This window comes from Melopsittacus undulatus, chromosome 2, assembly GCF_012275295.1.
Source record: "Melopsittacus undulatus isolate bMelUnd1 chromosome 2, bMelUnd1.mat.Z, whole genome shotgun sequence".
NCBI classification, from domain to species: Eukaryota; Metazoa; Chordata; class Aves; order Psittaciformes; family Psittaculidae; genus Melopsittacus; species Melopsittacus undulatus.
In genome coordinates this window covers 12,353,207-12,370,480 of record NC_047528.1, presented here as the reverse complement: position 1 = coordinate 12,370,480, position 17,274 = coordinate 12,353,207, and positions in this window count along the sequence as shown.

Here is a 17,274-nt window from a genome sequence, read left to right as displayed (position 1 = left end):
ACACAGACAGAGATTCACTTCCTTCTACGCAGGACACTGACACAAAGTTAAGTCTTTGAGCCTGGCAGAGCCAAGGGCAAGATGTTCCACATGAGAACAAGGGTGGCTGATGCCATTTCTTCTCCTTTCTTCTGCCTTTTCAGCTGAAAGTCCAGATAGGAAATGGACCAACCAGCGTGCACCCTTCTACACAACTACGCCGACAGAGTTTAAATGCCTTCTATAAAGGACACTGACACAAAGTTAAGTCATCGAGCCTGCAGAGCCCTGGCCAGGGCTTTCCTATGTCATCAAGTGTGGCTCATGCTATTTCTGGTCTTTCTGCCATTTCAGCTTCAACTCCAGATAGGAAATGGACCAAGCATCCTACACCCCTCTACGCCCCTACACCGACAGAGATTAAATGCCTTCTACAAAGGACACTGACACAAAGTTAAGTCAGGGAGAACTTCAGAGCCCTGACCAGGGTTTCCTCATGTGAGCGACTGGTGCTGCTGCTTAGTTTGTTGACCGCCTTTTACAATTGCAGGCTCAGACCAGGACAGGACAAGAAAAAGCCACACTCTTCTCCTCCACCACACTGCCACAGATTAATGCCTTCCAGAAGGGACAAAGACCAAAGAGAAGTCATTCACACTGGTAGATCCCTGGGCAGGGTTTCTGCCTGGGGAACTATGATGGGTAACACACAGTTTCTTTGTCTGCCTTTTGCACTTGCTGGCCCAAAAAAACACAGGACCCGACAATGGCACATTCTTCTCCTCCACCACACTGCCAGAGATTAAATGCCTTCCACAAGGACAAACACCAAAGATAAGTCAGTCACTCCGGCAGTGCCCTGGCCAGGGCTGGCTACCCTGAGTCAGGATGTCTACTCTCTATATTCTTATCCTGTCTTTAACAGCTGCAAACCCGACAGCAAATGGACCAGACCATGATGCACTCCTGTCCCCATCCACACAGACAGAGATTCACTTCCTTCTACGCAGGACACTGACACAAAGTTAAGTCTTTGAGCCTGGCAGAACCAAGGGCAAGATGTTCCACATGAGAACAAGGGTGGCTGATGCCATTTCTTCTCCTTTCTTCTGCCTTTTCAGCTGAAAGTCCAGATAGGAAATGGACCAACCAGCGTGCACCCTTCTACACAACTACGCCGACAGAGTTTAAATGCCTTCTATAAAGGACACTGACACAAAGTTAAGTCATCGAGCCTGCAGAGCCCTGGCCAGGGCTTTCCTATGTCATCAAGTGTGGCTCATGCTATTTCTGGTCCTTCTGCCATTTCAGCTTCAACTCCAGATAGGAAATGGACCAAGCATCCTACACCCCTCTACGCCCCTACACCGACAGAGATTAAATGCCTTCTACAAAGGACACTGAAACAAAGTTAAGTCAGGGAGAACTTAAGAGCCCTGACCAGGGTTTCCTCATGTGAGCGACTGGTGCTGCTGCTTAGTTTGTTGCCCGCCTTTTACAATTGCAGGCCCAGACAAGGACAGGACCAGAAAAAGCCACACTCTTCTCCTCCACCACACTGCCACAGATTAATGCCTTCCAGAAGGGACAAAGACCAAAGAGAAGTCATTCACACTGGCAGATCCCTAGGCAGGGTTTCTGCTTGGGGAACTATGATGGGTAACACACAGTTTCTTTGTCTGCCTTTTCCACTTGCTGGCCCAAAAAAACACAGGACCCGACAATGGCACATTCTTCTCCTCCACCACACTGCCAGAGATTAAATGCCTTCCACAAGGACAAACACCAAAGATAAGTCAGTCACTCCGGCAGTGCCCTGGACAGGGCTGGCTACCCTGAGTCAGGATGTCTACTCTCTATATTCTTATCCTGTCTTTAACAGCTCTTTAACAGCTGCAAACCCGACAGCAAATGGACCAGACCATGGTGCACTCCTGTCCCCATCCACACAGACAGAGATTCACTTCCTTCTACGCAGGACACTGACACAAAGTTAAGTCTTTGAGCCTGGCAGAGCCAAGGGCAAGATGTTCCACATGAGAACAAGGGTGGCTGATGCCATTTCTTCTCCTTTCTTCTGCCTTTTCAGCTGAAAGTCCAGATAGGAAATGGACCAACCAGCGTGCACCCTTCTACACAACTACGCCGACAGAGTTTAAATGCCTTCTATAAAGGACACTGACACAAAGTTAAGTCATCGAGCCTGCAGAGCCCTGGCCAGGGCTTTCCTATGTCATCAAGTGTGGCTCATGCTATTTCTGGTCTTTCTGCCATTTCAGCTTCAACTCCAGATAGGAAATGGACCAAGCATCCTACACCCCTCTACGCCCCTACACCGACAGAGATTAAATGCCTTCTACAAAGGACACTGACACAAAGTTAAGTCAGGGAGAACTTCAGAGCCCTGACCAGGGTTTCCTCATGTGAGCGACTGGTGCTGCTGCTTAGTTTGTTGACCGCCTTTTACAATTGCAGGCTCAGACCAGGACAGGACAAGAAAAAGCCACACTCTTCTCCTCCACCACACTGCCACAGATTAATGCCTTCCAGAAGGGACAAAGACCAAAGAGAAGTCATTCACACTGGTAGATCCCTGGGCAGGGTTTCTGCCTGGGGAACTATGATGGGTAACACACAGTTTCTTTGTCTGCCTTTTGCACTTGCTGGCCCAAAAAAACACAGGACCCGACAATGGCACATTCTTCTCCTCCACCACACTGCCAGAGATTAAATGCCTTCCACAAGGACAAACACCAAAGATAAGTCAGTCACTCCGGCAGTGCCCTGGACAGGGCTGGCTACCCTGAGTCAGGATGTCTACTCTCTATATTCTTATCCTTTCTTTAACAGCTGCAAACCCGACAGCAAATGGACCAGACCATGGTGCACTCCTGTCCCCATCCACACAGACAGAGATTCACTTCCTTCTACGCAGGACACTGACACAAAGTTAAGTCTTTGAGCCTGGCAGAGCCAAGGGCAAGATGTTCCACATGAGAACAAGGGTGGCTGATGCCATTTCTTCTCCTTTCTTCTGCCTTTTCAGCTGAAAGTCCAGATAGGAAATGGACCAACCAGCGTGCACCCTTCTACACAACTACGCCGACAGAGTTTAAATGCCTTCTATAAAGGACACTGACACAAAGTTAAGTCATCGAGCCTGCAGAGCCCTGGCCAGGGCTTTCCTATGTCATCAAGTGTGGCTCATGCTATTTCTGGTCCTTCTGCCATTTCAGCTTCAACTCCAGATAGGAAATGGACCAAGCATCCTACACCCCTCTACGCCCCTACACCGACAGAGATTAAATGCCTTCTACAAAGGACACTGACACAAAGTTAAGTCAGGGAGAACTTCAGAGCCCTGACCAGGGTTTCCTCATGTGAGCGACTGGTGCTGCTGCTTAGTTTGTTGCCCGCCTTTTACAATTGCAGGCCCAGACCAGGACAGGACAAGAAAAAGCCACACTCTTCTCCTCCACCACACTGCCACAGATTAATGCCTTCCAGAAGGGACAAAGACCAAAGAGAAGTCATTCACACTGGTAGATCCCTGGGCAGGGTTTCTGCCTGGGGAACTATGATGGGTAACACACAGTTTCTTTGTCTGCCTTTTGCACTTGCTGGCCCAAAAAAACACAGGACCCGACAATGGCACATTCTTCTCCTCCACCACACTGCCAGAGATTAAATGCCTTCCACAAGGACAAACACCAAAGATAAGTCAGTCACTCCGGCAGTGCCCTGGACAGGGCTGGCTACCCTGAGTCAGGATGTCTACTCTCTATATTCTTATCCTGTCTTTAACAGCTGCAAACCCGACAGCAAATGGACCAGACCATGGTGCACTCCTGTCCCCATCCACACAGACAGAGATTCACTTCCTTCTAAGCAGGACACTGACAAAAAGTTAAGTCTTTGAGCCTGGCAGAGCCAAGGGCAAGATGTTCCACATGAGAACAAGGGTGGCTGATGCCATTTCTTCTCCTTTCTTCTGCCTTTTCAGCTGAAAGTCCAGATAGGAAATGGACCAACCAGCGTGCACCCTTCTACACAACTACGCCGACAGAGTTTAAATGCCTTCTATAAAGGACACTGACACAAAGTTAAGTCATCGAGCCTGCAGAGCCCTGGCCAGGGCTTTCCTATGTCATCAAGTGTGGCTCATGCTATTTCTGGTCCTTCTGCCATTTCAGCTTCAACTCCAGATAGGAAATGGACCAAGCATCCTACACCCCTCTACGCCCCTACACCGACAGAGATTAAATGCCTTCTACAAAGGACACTGACACAAAGTTAAGTCAGGGAGAACTTCAGAGCCCTGACCAGGGTTTCCTCATGTGAGCGACTGGTGCTGCTGCTTAGATTGTTGACCGCTTTTTACAATTGCAGGCCCAGACCAGGACAGGACAAGAAAAAGCCACACTCTTCTCCTCCACCACACTGCCACAGATTAATGCCTTCCAGAAGGGACAAAGACCAAAGAGAAGTCATTCACACTGGCAGATCCCTGGGCAGGGTTTCTGCCTGGGGAACTATGATGGGTAACACACAGTTTCTTTGTCTGCCTTTTCCACTTGCTGGCCCAAAAAAACACAGGACCCGACAATGGCACATTCTTCTCCTCCACCACACTGCCAGAGATTAAATGCCTTCCACAAGGACAAACACCAAAGATAAGTCAGTCACTCCGGCAGTGCCCTGGACAGGGCTGGATACCCTGAGTCAGGATGTCTACTCTCTATATTCTTTTCCTGTCTTTAACAGCTGCAAACCCGACAGCAAATGGACCAGACCATGGTGCACTCCTGTCCCCATCCACACAGACAGAGATTCACTTCCTTCTACGCAGGACACTGACACAAAGTTAAGTCTTTGAGCCTGGCAGAGCCAAGGGCAAGATGTTCCACATGAGAACAAGGGTGGCTGATGCCATTTCTTCTCCTTTCTTCTGCCTTTTCAGCTGAAAGTCCAGATAGGAAATGGACCAACCAGCGTGCACCCTTCTACACAACTACGCCGACAGAGTTTAAATGCCTTCTATAAAGGACACTGACACAAAGTTAAGTCATCGAGCCTGCAGAGCCCTGGCCAGGGCTTTCCTATGTCATCAAGTGTGGCTCATGCTATTTCTGGTCTTTCTGCCATTTCAGCTTCAACTCCAGATAGGAAATGGACCAAGCATCCTACACCCCTCTACGCCCCTACACCGACAGAGATTAAATGCCTTCTACAAAGGACACTGACACAAAGTTAAGTCAGGGAGAACTTCAGAGCCCTGACCAGGGTTTCCTCATGTGAGCGACTGGTGCTGCTGCTTAGTTTGTTGCCCGCCTTTTACAATTGCAGGCCCAGACCAGGACAGGACAAGAAAAAGCCACACTCTTCTCCTCCACCACACTGCCACAGATTAATGCCTTCCAGAAGGGACAAAGACCAAAGAGAAGTCATTCACACTGGCAGATCCCTGGACAGCGTTTCTGCCTGGGGAACTATGATGGGTAACACACAGTTTCTTTGTCTGCCTTTTGCACTTGCTGGCCCAAAAAAACACAGGACCCGACAATGGCACATTCTTCTCCTCCACCACACTGCCAGAGATTAAATGCCTTCCACAAGGACAAACACCAAAGATAAGTCAGTCACTCCGGCAGTGCCCTGGCCAGGGCGGGCTACCCTGAGTCAGGATGTCTACTCTCTATATTCTTATCCTGTCTTTAACAGCTGCAAACCCGACAGCAAATGGACCAGACCATGGTGCACTCCTGTCCCCATCCACACAGACAGAGATTCACTTCCTTCTACGCAGGACACTCACACAAAGTTAAGTCTTTGAGCCTGGCAGAGCCAAGGGCAAGATGTTCCACATGAGAACAAGGGTGGCTGATGCCATTTCTTCTCCTTTCTTCTGCCTTTTCAGCTGAAAGTCCAGATAGGAAATGGACCAACCAGCGTGCACCCTTCTACACCACTACGCCGACAGAGTTTAAATGCCTTCTATAAAGGACACTGACACAAAGTTAAGTCATCGAGCCTGCAGAGCCCTGGCCAGGGCTTTCCTATGTCATCAAGTGTGGCTCATGCTATTTCTGGTCTTTCTGCCATTTCAGCTTCAACTCCAGATAGGAAATGGACCAAGCATCCTACACCCCTCTACGCCCCTACACCGACAGAGATTAAATGCCTTCTACAAAGGACACTGACACAAAGTTAAGTCAGGGAGAACTTCAGAGCCCTGACCAGGGTTTCCTCATGTGAGCGACTGGTGCTGCTGCTTAGTTTGTTGCCCGCCTTTTACAATTGCAGGCTCAGACCAGGACAGGACAAGAAAAAGCCACACTCTTCTCCTCCACCACACTGCCACAGATTAATGCCTTCCAGAAGGGACAAAGACCAAAGAGAAGTCATTCACACTGGTAGATCCCTGGGCAGGGTTTCTGCCTGGGGAACTATGATGGGTAACACACAGTTTCTTTGTCTGCCTTTTGCACTTGCTGGCCCAAAAAAACACAGGACCCGACAATGGCACATTCTTCTCCTCCACCACACTGCCAGAGATTAAATGCCTTCCACAAGGACAAACACCAAAGATAAGTCAGTCACTCCGGCAGTGCCCTGGACAGGGCTGGCTACCCTGAGTCAGGATGTCTACTCTCTATATTCTTTTCCTGTCTTTAACAGCTGCAAACCCGACAGCAAATGGACCAGACCATGGTGCACTCCTGTCCCCATCCACACAGACAGAGATTCACTTCCTTCTACGCAGGACACTGACACAAAGTTAAGTCTTTGAGCCTGGCAGAGCCAAGGGCAAGATGTTCCACATGAGAACAAGGGTGGCTGATGCCATTTCTTCTCCTTTCTTCTGCCTTTTCAGCTGAAAGTCCAGATAGGAAATGGACCAACCAGCGTGCACCCTTCTACACAACTACGCCGACAGAGTTTAAATGCCTTCTATAAAGGACACTGACACAAAGTTAAGTCATCGAGCCTGCAGAGCCCTGGCCAGGGCTTTCCTATGTCATCAAGTGTGGCTCATGCTATTTCTGGTCTTTCTGCCATTTCAGCTTCAACTCCAGATAGGAAATGGACCAAGCATCCTACACCCCTCTACGCCCCTACACCGACAGAGATTAAATGCCTTCTACAAAGGACACTGACACAAAGTTAAGTCAGGGAGAACTTCAGAGCCCTGACCAGGGTTTCCTCATGTGAGCGACTGGTGCTGCTGCTTAGTTTGTTGCCCGCCTTTTACAATTGCAGGCTCAGACCAGGACAGGACAAGAAAAAGCCACACTCTTCTCCTCCACCACACTGCCACAGATTAATGCCTTCCAGAAGGGACAAAGACCAAAGAGAAGTCATTCACACTGGTAGATCCCTGGGCAGGGTTTCTGCCTGGGGAACTATGATGGGTAACACACAGTTTCTTTGTCTGCCTTTTGCACTTGCTGGCCCAAAAAAACACAGGACCCGACAATGGCACATTCTTCTCCTCCACCACACTGCCAGAGATTAAATGCCTTCCACAAGGACAAACACCAAAGATAAGTCAGTCACTCCGGCAGTGCCCTGGACAGGGCTGGCTACCCTGAGTCAGGATGTCTACTCTCTATATTCTTTTCCTGTCTTTAACAGCTGCAAACCCGACAGCAAATGGACCAGACCATGGTGCACTCCTGTCCCCATCCACACAGACAGAGATTCACTTCCTTCTACGCAGGACACTGACACAAAGTTAAGTCTTTGAGCCTGGCAGAGCCAAGGGCAAGATGTTCCACATGAGAACAAGGGTGGCTGATGCCATTTCTTCTCCTTTCTTCTGCCTTTTCAGCTGAAAGTCCAGATAGGAAATGGACCAACCAGCGTGCACCCTTCTACACAACTACGCCGACAGAGTTTAAATGCCTTCTATAAAGGACACTGACACAAAGTTAAGTCATCGAGCCTGCAGAGCCCTGGCCAGGGCTTTCCTATGTCATCAAGTGTGGCTCATGCTATTTCTGGTCTTTCTGCCATTTCAGCTTCAACTCCAGATAGGAAATGGACCAAGCATCCTACACCCCTCTACGCCCCTACACCGACAGAGATTAAATGCCTTCTACAAAGGACACTGACACAAAGTTAAGTCAGGGAGAACTTCAGAGCCCTGACCAGGGTTTCCTCATGTGAGCGACTGGTGCTGCTGCTTAGTTTGTTGACCGCCTTTTACAATTGCAGGCTCAGACCAGGACAGGACAAGAAAAAGCCACACTCTTCTCCTCCACCACACTGCCACAGATTAATGCCTTCCAGAAGGGACAAAGACCAAAGAGAAGTCATTCACACTGGTAGATCCCTGGGCAGGGTTTCTGCCTGGGGAACTATGATGGGTAACACACAGTTTCTTTGTCTGCCTTTTGCACTTGCTGGCCCAAAAAAACACAGGACCCGACAATGGCACATTCTTCTCCTCCACCACACTGCCAGAGATTAAATGCCTTCCACAAGGACAAACACCAAAGATAAGTCAGTCACTCCGGCAGTGCCCTGGCCAGGGCTGGCTACCCTGAGTCAGGATGTCTACTCTCTATATTCTTATCCTGTCTTTAACAGCTGCAAACCCGACAGCAAATGGACCAGACCATGGTGCACTCCTGTCCCCATCCACACAGACAGAGATTCACTTCCTTCTATGCAGGACACTCACACAAAGTTAAGTCTTTGAGCCTGGCAGAGCCAAGGGCAAGATGTTCCACATGAGAACAAGGGTGGCTGATGCCATTTCTTCTCCTTTCTTCTGCCTTTTCAGCTGAAAGTCCAGATAGGAAATGGACCAACCAGCGTGCACCCTTCTACACAACTACGCCGACAGAGTTTAAATGCCTTCTATAAAGGACACTGACACAAAGTTAAGTCATCGAGCCTGCAGAGCCCTGGCCAGGGCTTTCCTATGTCATCAAGTGTGGCTCATGCTATTTCTGGTCTTTCTGCCATTTCAGCTTCAACTCCAGATAGGAAATGGACCAAGCATCCTACACCCCTCTACGCCCCTACACCGACAGAGATTAAATGCCTTCTACAAAGGACACTGACACAAAGTTAAGTCAGGGAGAACTTCAGAGCCCTGACCAGGGTTTCCTCATGTGAGCGACTGGTGCTGCTGCTTAGTTTGTTGCCCGCCTTTTACAATTGCAGGCTCAGACCAGGACAGGACAAGAAAAAGCCACACTCTTCTCCTCAACCACACTGCCACAGATTAATGCCTTCCAGAAGGGACAAAGACCAAAGAGAAGTCATTCACACTGGTAGATCCCTGGGCAGGGTTTCTGCCTGGGGAACTATGATGGGTAACACACAGTTTCTTTGTCTGCCTTTTGCACTTGCTGGCCCAAAAAAACACAGGACCCGACAATGGCACATTCTTCTCCTCCACCACACTGCCAGAGATTAAATGCCTTCCACAAGGACAAACACCAAAGATAAGTCAGTCACTCCGGCAGTGCCCTGGACAGGGCTGGCTACCCTGAGTCAGGATGTCTACTCTCTATATTCTTTTCCTGTCTTTAACAGCTGCAAACCCGACAGCAAATGGACCAGACCATGGTGCACTCCTGTCCCCATCCACACAGACAGAGATTCACTTCCTTCTACGCAGGACACTCACACAAAGTTAAGTCTTTGAGCCTGGCAGAGCCAAGGGCAAGATGTTCCACATGAGAACAAGGGTGGCTGATGCCATTTCTTCTCCTTTCTTCTGCCTTTTCAGCTGAAAGTCCAGATAGGAAATGGACCAACCAGCGTGCACCCTTCTACACAACTACGCCGACAGAGTTTAAATGCCTTCTATAAAGGACACTGACACAAAGTTAAGTCATCGAGCCTGCAGAGCCCTGGCCAGGGCTTTCCTATGTCATCAAGTGTGGCTCATGCTATTTCTGGTCCTTCTGCCATTTCAGCTTCAACTCCAGATAGGAAATGGACCAAGCATCCTACACCCCTCTACGCCCCTACACCGACAGAGATTAAATGCCTTCTACAAAGGACACTGACACAAAGTTAAGTCAGGGAGAACTTCAGAGCCCTGACCAGGGTTTCCTCATGTGAGCGACTGGTGCTGCTGCTTAGATTGTTGACCGCCTTTTACAATTGCAGGCCCAGACCAGGACAGGACAAGAAAAAGCCACACTCTTCTCCTCCACCACACTGCCACAGATTAATGCCTTCCAGAAGGGACAAAGACCAAAGAGAAGTCATTCACACTGGCAGATCCCTGGGCAGGGTTTCTGCCTGGGGAACTATGATGGGTAACACACAGTTTCTTTGTCTGCCTTTTCCACTTGCTGGCCCAAAAAAACACAGGACCCGACAATGGCACATTCTTCTCCTCCACCACACTGCCAGAGATTAAATGCCTTCCACAAGGACAAACACCAAAGATAAGTCAGTCACTCCGGCAGTGCCCTGGACAGGGCTGGCTACCCTGAGTCAGGATGTCTACTCTCTATATTCTTATCCTGTCTTTAACAGCTGCAAACCCGACAGCAAATGGACCAGACCATGGTGCACTCCTGTCCCCATCCACACAGACAGAGATTCACTTCCTTCTACGCAGGACACTGACACAAAGTTAAGTCTTTGAGCCTGGCAGAGCCAAGGGCAAGATGTTCCACATGAGAACAAGGGTGGCTGATGCCATTTCTTCTCCTTTCTTCTGCCTTTTCAGCTGAAAGTCCAGATAGGAAATGGACCAACCAGCGTGCACCCTTCTACACAACTACGCCGACAGAGTTTAAATGCCTTCTATAAAGGACACTGACACAAAGTTAAGTCATCGAGCCTGCAGAGCCCTGGCCAGGGCTTTCCTATGTCATCAAGTGTGGCTCATGCTATTTCTGGTCTTTCTGCCATTTCAGCTTCAACTCCAGATAGGAAATGGACCAAGCATCCTACACCCCTCTACGCCCCTACACCGACAGAGATTAAATGCCTTCTACAAAGGACACTGACACAAAGTTAAGTCAGGGAGAACTTCAGAGCCCTGACCAGGGTTTCCTCATGTGAGCGACTGGTGCTGCTGCTTAGTTTGTTGCCCGCCTTTTACAATTGCAGGCTCAGACCAGGACAGGACAAGAAAAAGCCACACTCTTCTCCTCCACCACACTGCCACAGATTAATGCCTTCCAGAAGGGACAAAGACCAAAGAGAAGTCATTCACACTGGTAGATCCCTGGGCAGGGTTTCTGCCTGGGGAACTATGATGGGTAACACACAGTTTCTTTGTCTGCCTTTTGCACTTGCTGGCCCAAAAAAACACAGGACCCGACAATGGCACATTCTTCTCCTCCACCACACTGCCAGAGATTAAATGCCTTCCACAAGGACAAACACCAAAGATAAGTCAGTCACTCCGGCAGTGCCCTGGACAGGGCTGGCTACCCTGAGTCAGGATGTCTACTCTCTATATTCTTTTCCTGTCTTTAACAGCTGCAAACCCGACAGCAAATGGACCAGACCATGGTGCACTCCTGTCCCCATCCACACAGACAGAGATTCACTTCCTTCTACGCAGGACACTGACACAAAGTTAAGTCTTTGAGCCTGGCAGAGCCAAGGGCAAGATGTTCCACATGAGAACAAGGGTGGCTGATGCCATTTCTTCTCCTTTCTTCTGCCTTTTCAGCTGAAAGTCCAGATAGGAAATGGACCAACCAGCGTGCACCCTTCTACACAACTACGCCGACAGAGTTTAAATGCCTTCTATAAAGGACACTGACACAAAGTTAAGTCATCGAGCCTGCAGAGCCCTGGCCAGGGCTTTCCTATGTCATCAAGTGTGGCTCATGCTATTTCTGGTCTTTCTGCCATTTCAGCTTCAACTCCAGATAGGAAATGGACCAAGCATCCTACACCCCTCTACGCCCCTACACCGACAGAGATTAAATGCCTTCTACAAAGGACACTGACACAAAGTTAAGTCAGGGAGAACTTCAGAGCCCTGACCAGGGTTTCCTCATGTGAGCGACTGGTGCTGCTGCTTAGTTTGTTGCCCGCCTTTTACAATTGCAGGCCCAGACCAGGACAGGACAAGAAAAAGCCACACTCTTCTCCTCCACCACACTGCCACAGATTAATGCCTTCCAGAAGGGACAAAGACCAAAGAGAAGTCATTCACACTGGCAGATCCCTGGGCAGGGTTTCTGCCTGGGGAACTATGATGGGTAACACACAGTTTCTTTGTCTGCCTTTTGCACTTGCTGGCCCAAAAAAACACAGGACCCGACAATGGCACATTCTTCTCCTCCACCACACTGCCAGAGATTAAATGCCTTCCACAAGGACAAACACCAAAGATAAGTCAGTCACTCCGGCAGTGCCCTGGCCAGGGCGGGCTACCCTGAGTCAGGATGTCTACTCTCTATATTCTTATCCTGTCTTTAACAGCTGCAAACCCGACAGCAAATGGACCAGACCATGGTGCACTCCTGTCCCCATCCACACAGACAGAGATTCACTTCCTTCTACGCAGGACACTCACACAAAGTTAAGTCTTTGAGCCTGGCAGAGCCAAGGGCAAGATGTTCCACATGAGAACAAGGGTGGCTGATGCCATTTCTTCTCCTTTCTTCTGCCTTTTCAGCTGAAAGTCCAGATAGGAAATGGACCAACCAGCGTGCACCCTTCTACACAACTACGCCGACAGAGTTTAAATGCCTTCTATAAAGGACACTGACACAAAGTTAAGTCATCGAGCCTGCAGAGCCCTGGCCAGGGCTTTCCTATGTCATCAAGTGTGGCTCATGCTATTTCTGGTCTTTCTGCCATTTCAGCTTCAACTCCAGATAGGAAATGGACCAAGCATCCTACACCCCTCTACGCCCCTACACCGACAGAGATTAAATGCCTTCTACAAAGGACACTGACACAAAGTTAAGTCAGGGAGAACTTCAGAGCCCTGACCAGGGTTTCCTCATGTGAGCGACTGGTGCTGCTGCTTAGTTTGTTGACCGCCTTTTACAATTGCAGGCTCAGACCAGGACAGGACAAGAAAAAGCCACACTCTTCTCCTCCACCACACTGCCACAGATTAATGCCTTCCAGAAGGGACAAAGACCAAAGAGAAGTCATTCACACTGGTAGATCCCTGGGCAGGGTTTCTGCCTGGGGAACTATGATGGGTAACACACAGTTTCTTTGTCTGCCTTTTGCACTTGCTGGCCCAAAAAAACACAGGACCCGACAATGGCACATTCTTCTCCTCCACCACACTGCCAGAGATTAAATGCCTTCCACAAGGACAAACACCAAAGATAAGTCAGTCACTCCGGCAGTGCCCTGGCCAGGGCTGGCTACCCTGAGTCAGGATGTCTACTCTCTATATTCTTATCCTGTCTTTAACAGCTGCAAACCCGACAGCAAATGGACCAGACCATGGTGCACTCCTGTCCCCATCCACACAGACAGAGATTCACTTCCTTCTATGCAGGACACTCACACAAAGTTAAGTCTTTGAGCCTGGCAGAGCCAAGGGCAAGATGTTCCACATGAGAACAAGGGTGGCTGATGCCATTTCTTCTCCTTTCTTCTGCCTTTTCAGCTGAAAGTCCAGATAGGAAATGGACCAACCAGCGTGCACCCTTCTACACAACTACGCCGACAGAGTTTAAATGCCTTCTATAAAGGACACTGACACAAAGTTAAGTCATCGAGCCTGCAGAGCCCTGGCCAGGGCTTTCCTATGTCATCAAGTGTGGCTCATGCTATTTCTGGTCCTTCTGCCATTTCAGCTTCAACTCCAGATAGGAAATGGACCAAGCATCCTACACCCCTCTACGCCCCTACACCGACAGAGATTAAATGCCTTCTACAAAGGACACTGACACAAAGTTAAGTCAGGGAGAACTTCAGAGCCCTGACCAGGGTTTCCTCATGTGAGCGACTGGTGCTGCTGCTTAGTTTGTTGCCCGCCTTTTACAATTGCAGGCCCAGACCAGGACAGGACAAGAAAAAGCCACACTCTTCTCCTCCACCACACTGCCACAGATTAATGCCTTCCAGAAGGGACAAAGACCAAAGAGAAGTCATTCACACTGGCAGAGCCCTGGGCAGGGTTTCTGCCTGGGGAACTATGATGGGTAACACACAGTTTCTTTGTCTGCCTTTTCCACTTGCTGGCCCAAAAAAACACAGGACCCGACAATGGCACATTCTTCTCCTCCACCACACTGCCAGAGATTAAATGCCTTCCACAAGGACAAACACCAAAGATAAGTCAGTCACTCCGGCAGTGCCCTGGACAGGGCGGGCTACCCTGAGTCAGGATGTCTACTCTCTATATTCTTATCCTGTCTTTAACAGCTGCAAACCCGACAGCAAATGGACCAGACCATGGTGCACTCCTGTCCCCATCCACACAGACAGAGATTCACTTCCTTCTACGCAGGACACTGACACAAAGTTAAGTCTTTGAGCCTGGCAGAGCCAAGGGCAAGATGTTCCACATGAGAACAAGGGTGGCTGATGCCATTTCTTCTCCTTTCTTCTGCCTTTTCAGCTGAAAGTCCAGATAGGAAATGGACCAACCAGCGTGCACCCTTCTACACAACTACGCCGACAGAGTTTAAATGCCTTCTATAAAGGACACTGACACAAAGTTAAGTCATCGAGCCTGCAGAGCCCTGGCCAGGGCTTTCCTATGTCATCAAGTGTGGCTCATGCTATTTCTGGTCTTTCTGCCATTTCAGCTTCAACTCCAGATAGGAAATGGACCAAGCATCCTACACCCCTCTACGCCCCTACACCGACAGAGATTAAATGCCTTCTACAAAGGACACTGACACAAAGTTAAGTCAGGGAGAACTTCAGAGCCCTGACCAGGGTTTCCTCATGTGAGCGACTGGTGCTGCTGCTTAGTTTGTTGCCCGCCTTTTACAATTGCAGGCTCAGACCAGGACAGGACAAGAAAAAGCCACACTCTTCTCCTCCACCACACTGCCACAGATTAATGCCTTCCAGAAGGGACAAAGACCAAAGAGAAGTCATTCACACTGGTAGATCCCTGGGCAGGGTTTCTGCCTGGGGAACTATGATGGGTAACACACAGTTTCTTTGTCTGCCTTTTGCACTTGCTGGCCCAAAAAAACACAGGACCCGACAATGGCACATTCTTCTCCTCCACCACACTGCCAGAGATTAAATGCCTTCCACAAGGACAAACACCAAAGATAAGTCAGTCACTCCGGCAGTGCCCTGGACAGGGCTGGCTACCCTGAGTCAGGATGTCTACTCTCTATATTCTTTTCCTGTCTTTAACAGCTGCAAACCCGACAGCAAATGGACCAGACCATGGTGCACTCCTGTCCCCATCCACACAGACAGAGATTCACTTCCTTCTACGCAGGACACTGACACAAAGTTAAGTCTTTGAGCCTGGCAGAGCCAAGGGCAAGATGTTCCACATGAGAACAAGGGTGGCTGATGCCATTTCTTCTCCTTTCTTCTGCCTTTTCAGCTGAAAGTCCAGATAGGAAATGGACCAACCAGCGTGCACCCTTCTACACAACTACGCCGACAGAGTTTAAATGCCTTCTATAAAGGACACTGACACAAAGTTAAGTCATCGAGCCTGCAGAGCCCTGGCCAGGGCTTTCCTATGTCATCAAGTGTGGCTCATGCTATTTCTGGTCTTTCTGCCATTTCAGCTTCAACTCCAGATAGGAAATGGACCAAGCATCCTACACCCCTCTACGCCCCTACACCGACAGAGATTAAATGCCTTCTACAAAGGACACTGACACAAAGTTAAGTCAGGGAGAACTTCAGAGCCCTGACCAGGGTTTCCTCATGTGAGCGACTGGTGCTGCTGCTTAGATTGTTGACCGCCTTTTACAATTGCAGGCCCAGACCAGGACAGGACAAGAAAAAGCCACACTCTTCTCCTCCACCACACTGCCACAGATTAATGCCTTCCAGAAGGGACAAAGACCAAAGAGAAGTCATTCACACTGGCAGAGCCCTGGGCAGGGTTTCTGCCTGGGGAACTATGATGGGTAACACACAGTTTCTTTGTCTGCCTTTTCCACTTGCTGGCCCAAAAAAACACAGGACCCGACAATGGCACATTCTTCTCCTCCACCACACTGCCAGAGATTAAATGCCTTCCACAAGGACAAACACCAAAGATAAGTCAGTCACTCCGGCAGTGCCCTGGACAGGGCTGGCTACCCTGAGTCAGGATGTCTACTCTCTATATTCTTATCCTGTCTTTAACAGCTGCAAACCCGACAGCAAATGGACCAGACCATGGTGCACTCCTGTCCCCATCCACACAGACAGAGATTCACTTCCTTCTACGCAGGACACTGACACAAAGTTAAGTCTTTGAGCCTGGCAGAGCCAAGGGCAAGATGTTCCACATGAGAACAAGGGTGGCTGATGCCATTTCTTCTCCTTTCTTCTGCCTTTTCAGCTGAAAGTCCAGATAGGAAATGGACCAACCAGCGTGCACCCTTCTACACAACTACGCCGACAGAGTTTAAATGCCTTCTATAAAGGACACTGACACAAAGTTAAGTCATCGAGCCTGCAGAGCCCTGGCCAGGGCTTTCCTATGTCATCAAGTGTGGCTCATGCTATTTCTGGTCTTTCTGCCATTTCAGCTTCAACTCCAGATAGGAAATGGACCAAGCATCCTACACCCCTCTACGCCCCTACACCGACAGAGATTAAATGCCTTCTACAAAGGACACTGACACAAAGTTAAGTCAGGGAGAACTTCAGAGCCCTGACCAGGGTTTCCTCATGTGAGCGACTGGTGCTGCTGCTTAGTTTGTTGACCGCCTTTTACAATTGCAGGCTCAGACCAGGACAGGACAAGAAAAAGCCACACTCTTCTCCTCCACCACACTGCCACAGATTAATGCCTTCCAGAAGGGACAAAGACCAAAGAGAAGTCATTCACACTGGTAGATCCCTGGGCAGGGTTTCTGCCTGGGGAACTATGATGGGTAACACACAGTTTCTTTGTCTGCCTTTTGCACTTGCTGGCCCAAAAAAACACAGGACCCGACAATGGCACATTCTTCTCCTCCACCACACTGCCAGAGATTAAATGCCTTCCACAAGGACAAACACCAAAGATAAGTCAGTCACTCCGGCAGTGCCCTGGACAGGGCTGGCTACCCTGAGTCAGGATGTCTACTCTCTATATTCTTTTCCTGTCTTTAACAGCTGCAAACCCGACAGCAAATGGACCAGACCATGGTGCACTCCTGTCCCCATCCACACAGACAGAGATTCACTTCCTTCTACGCAGGACAC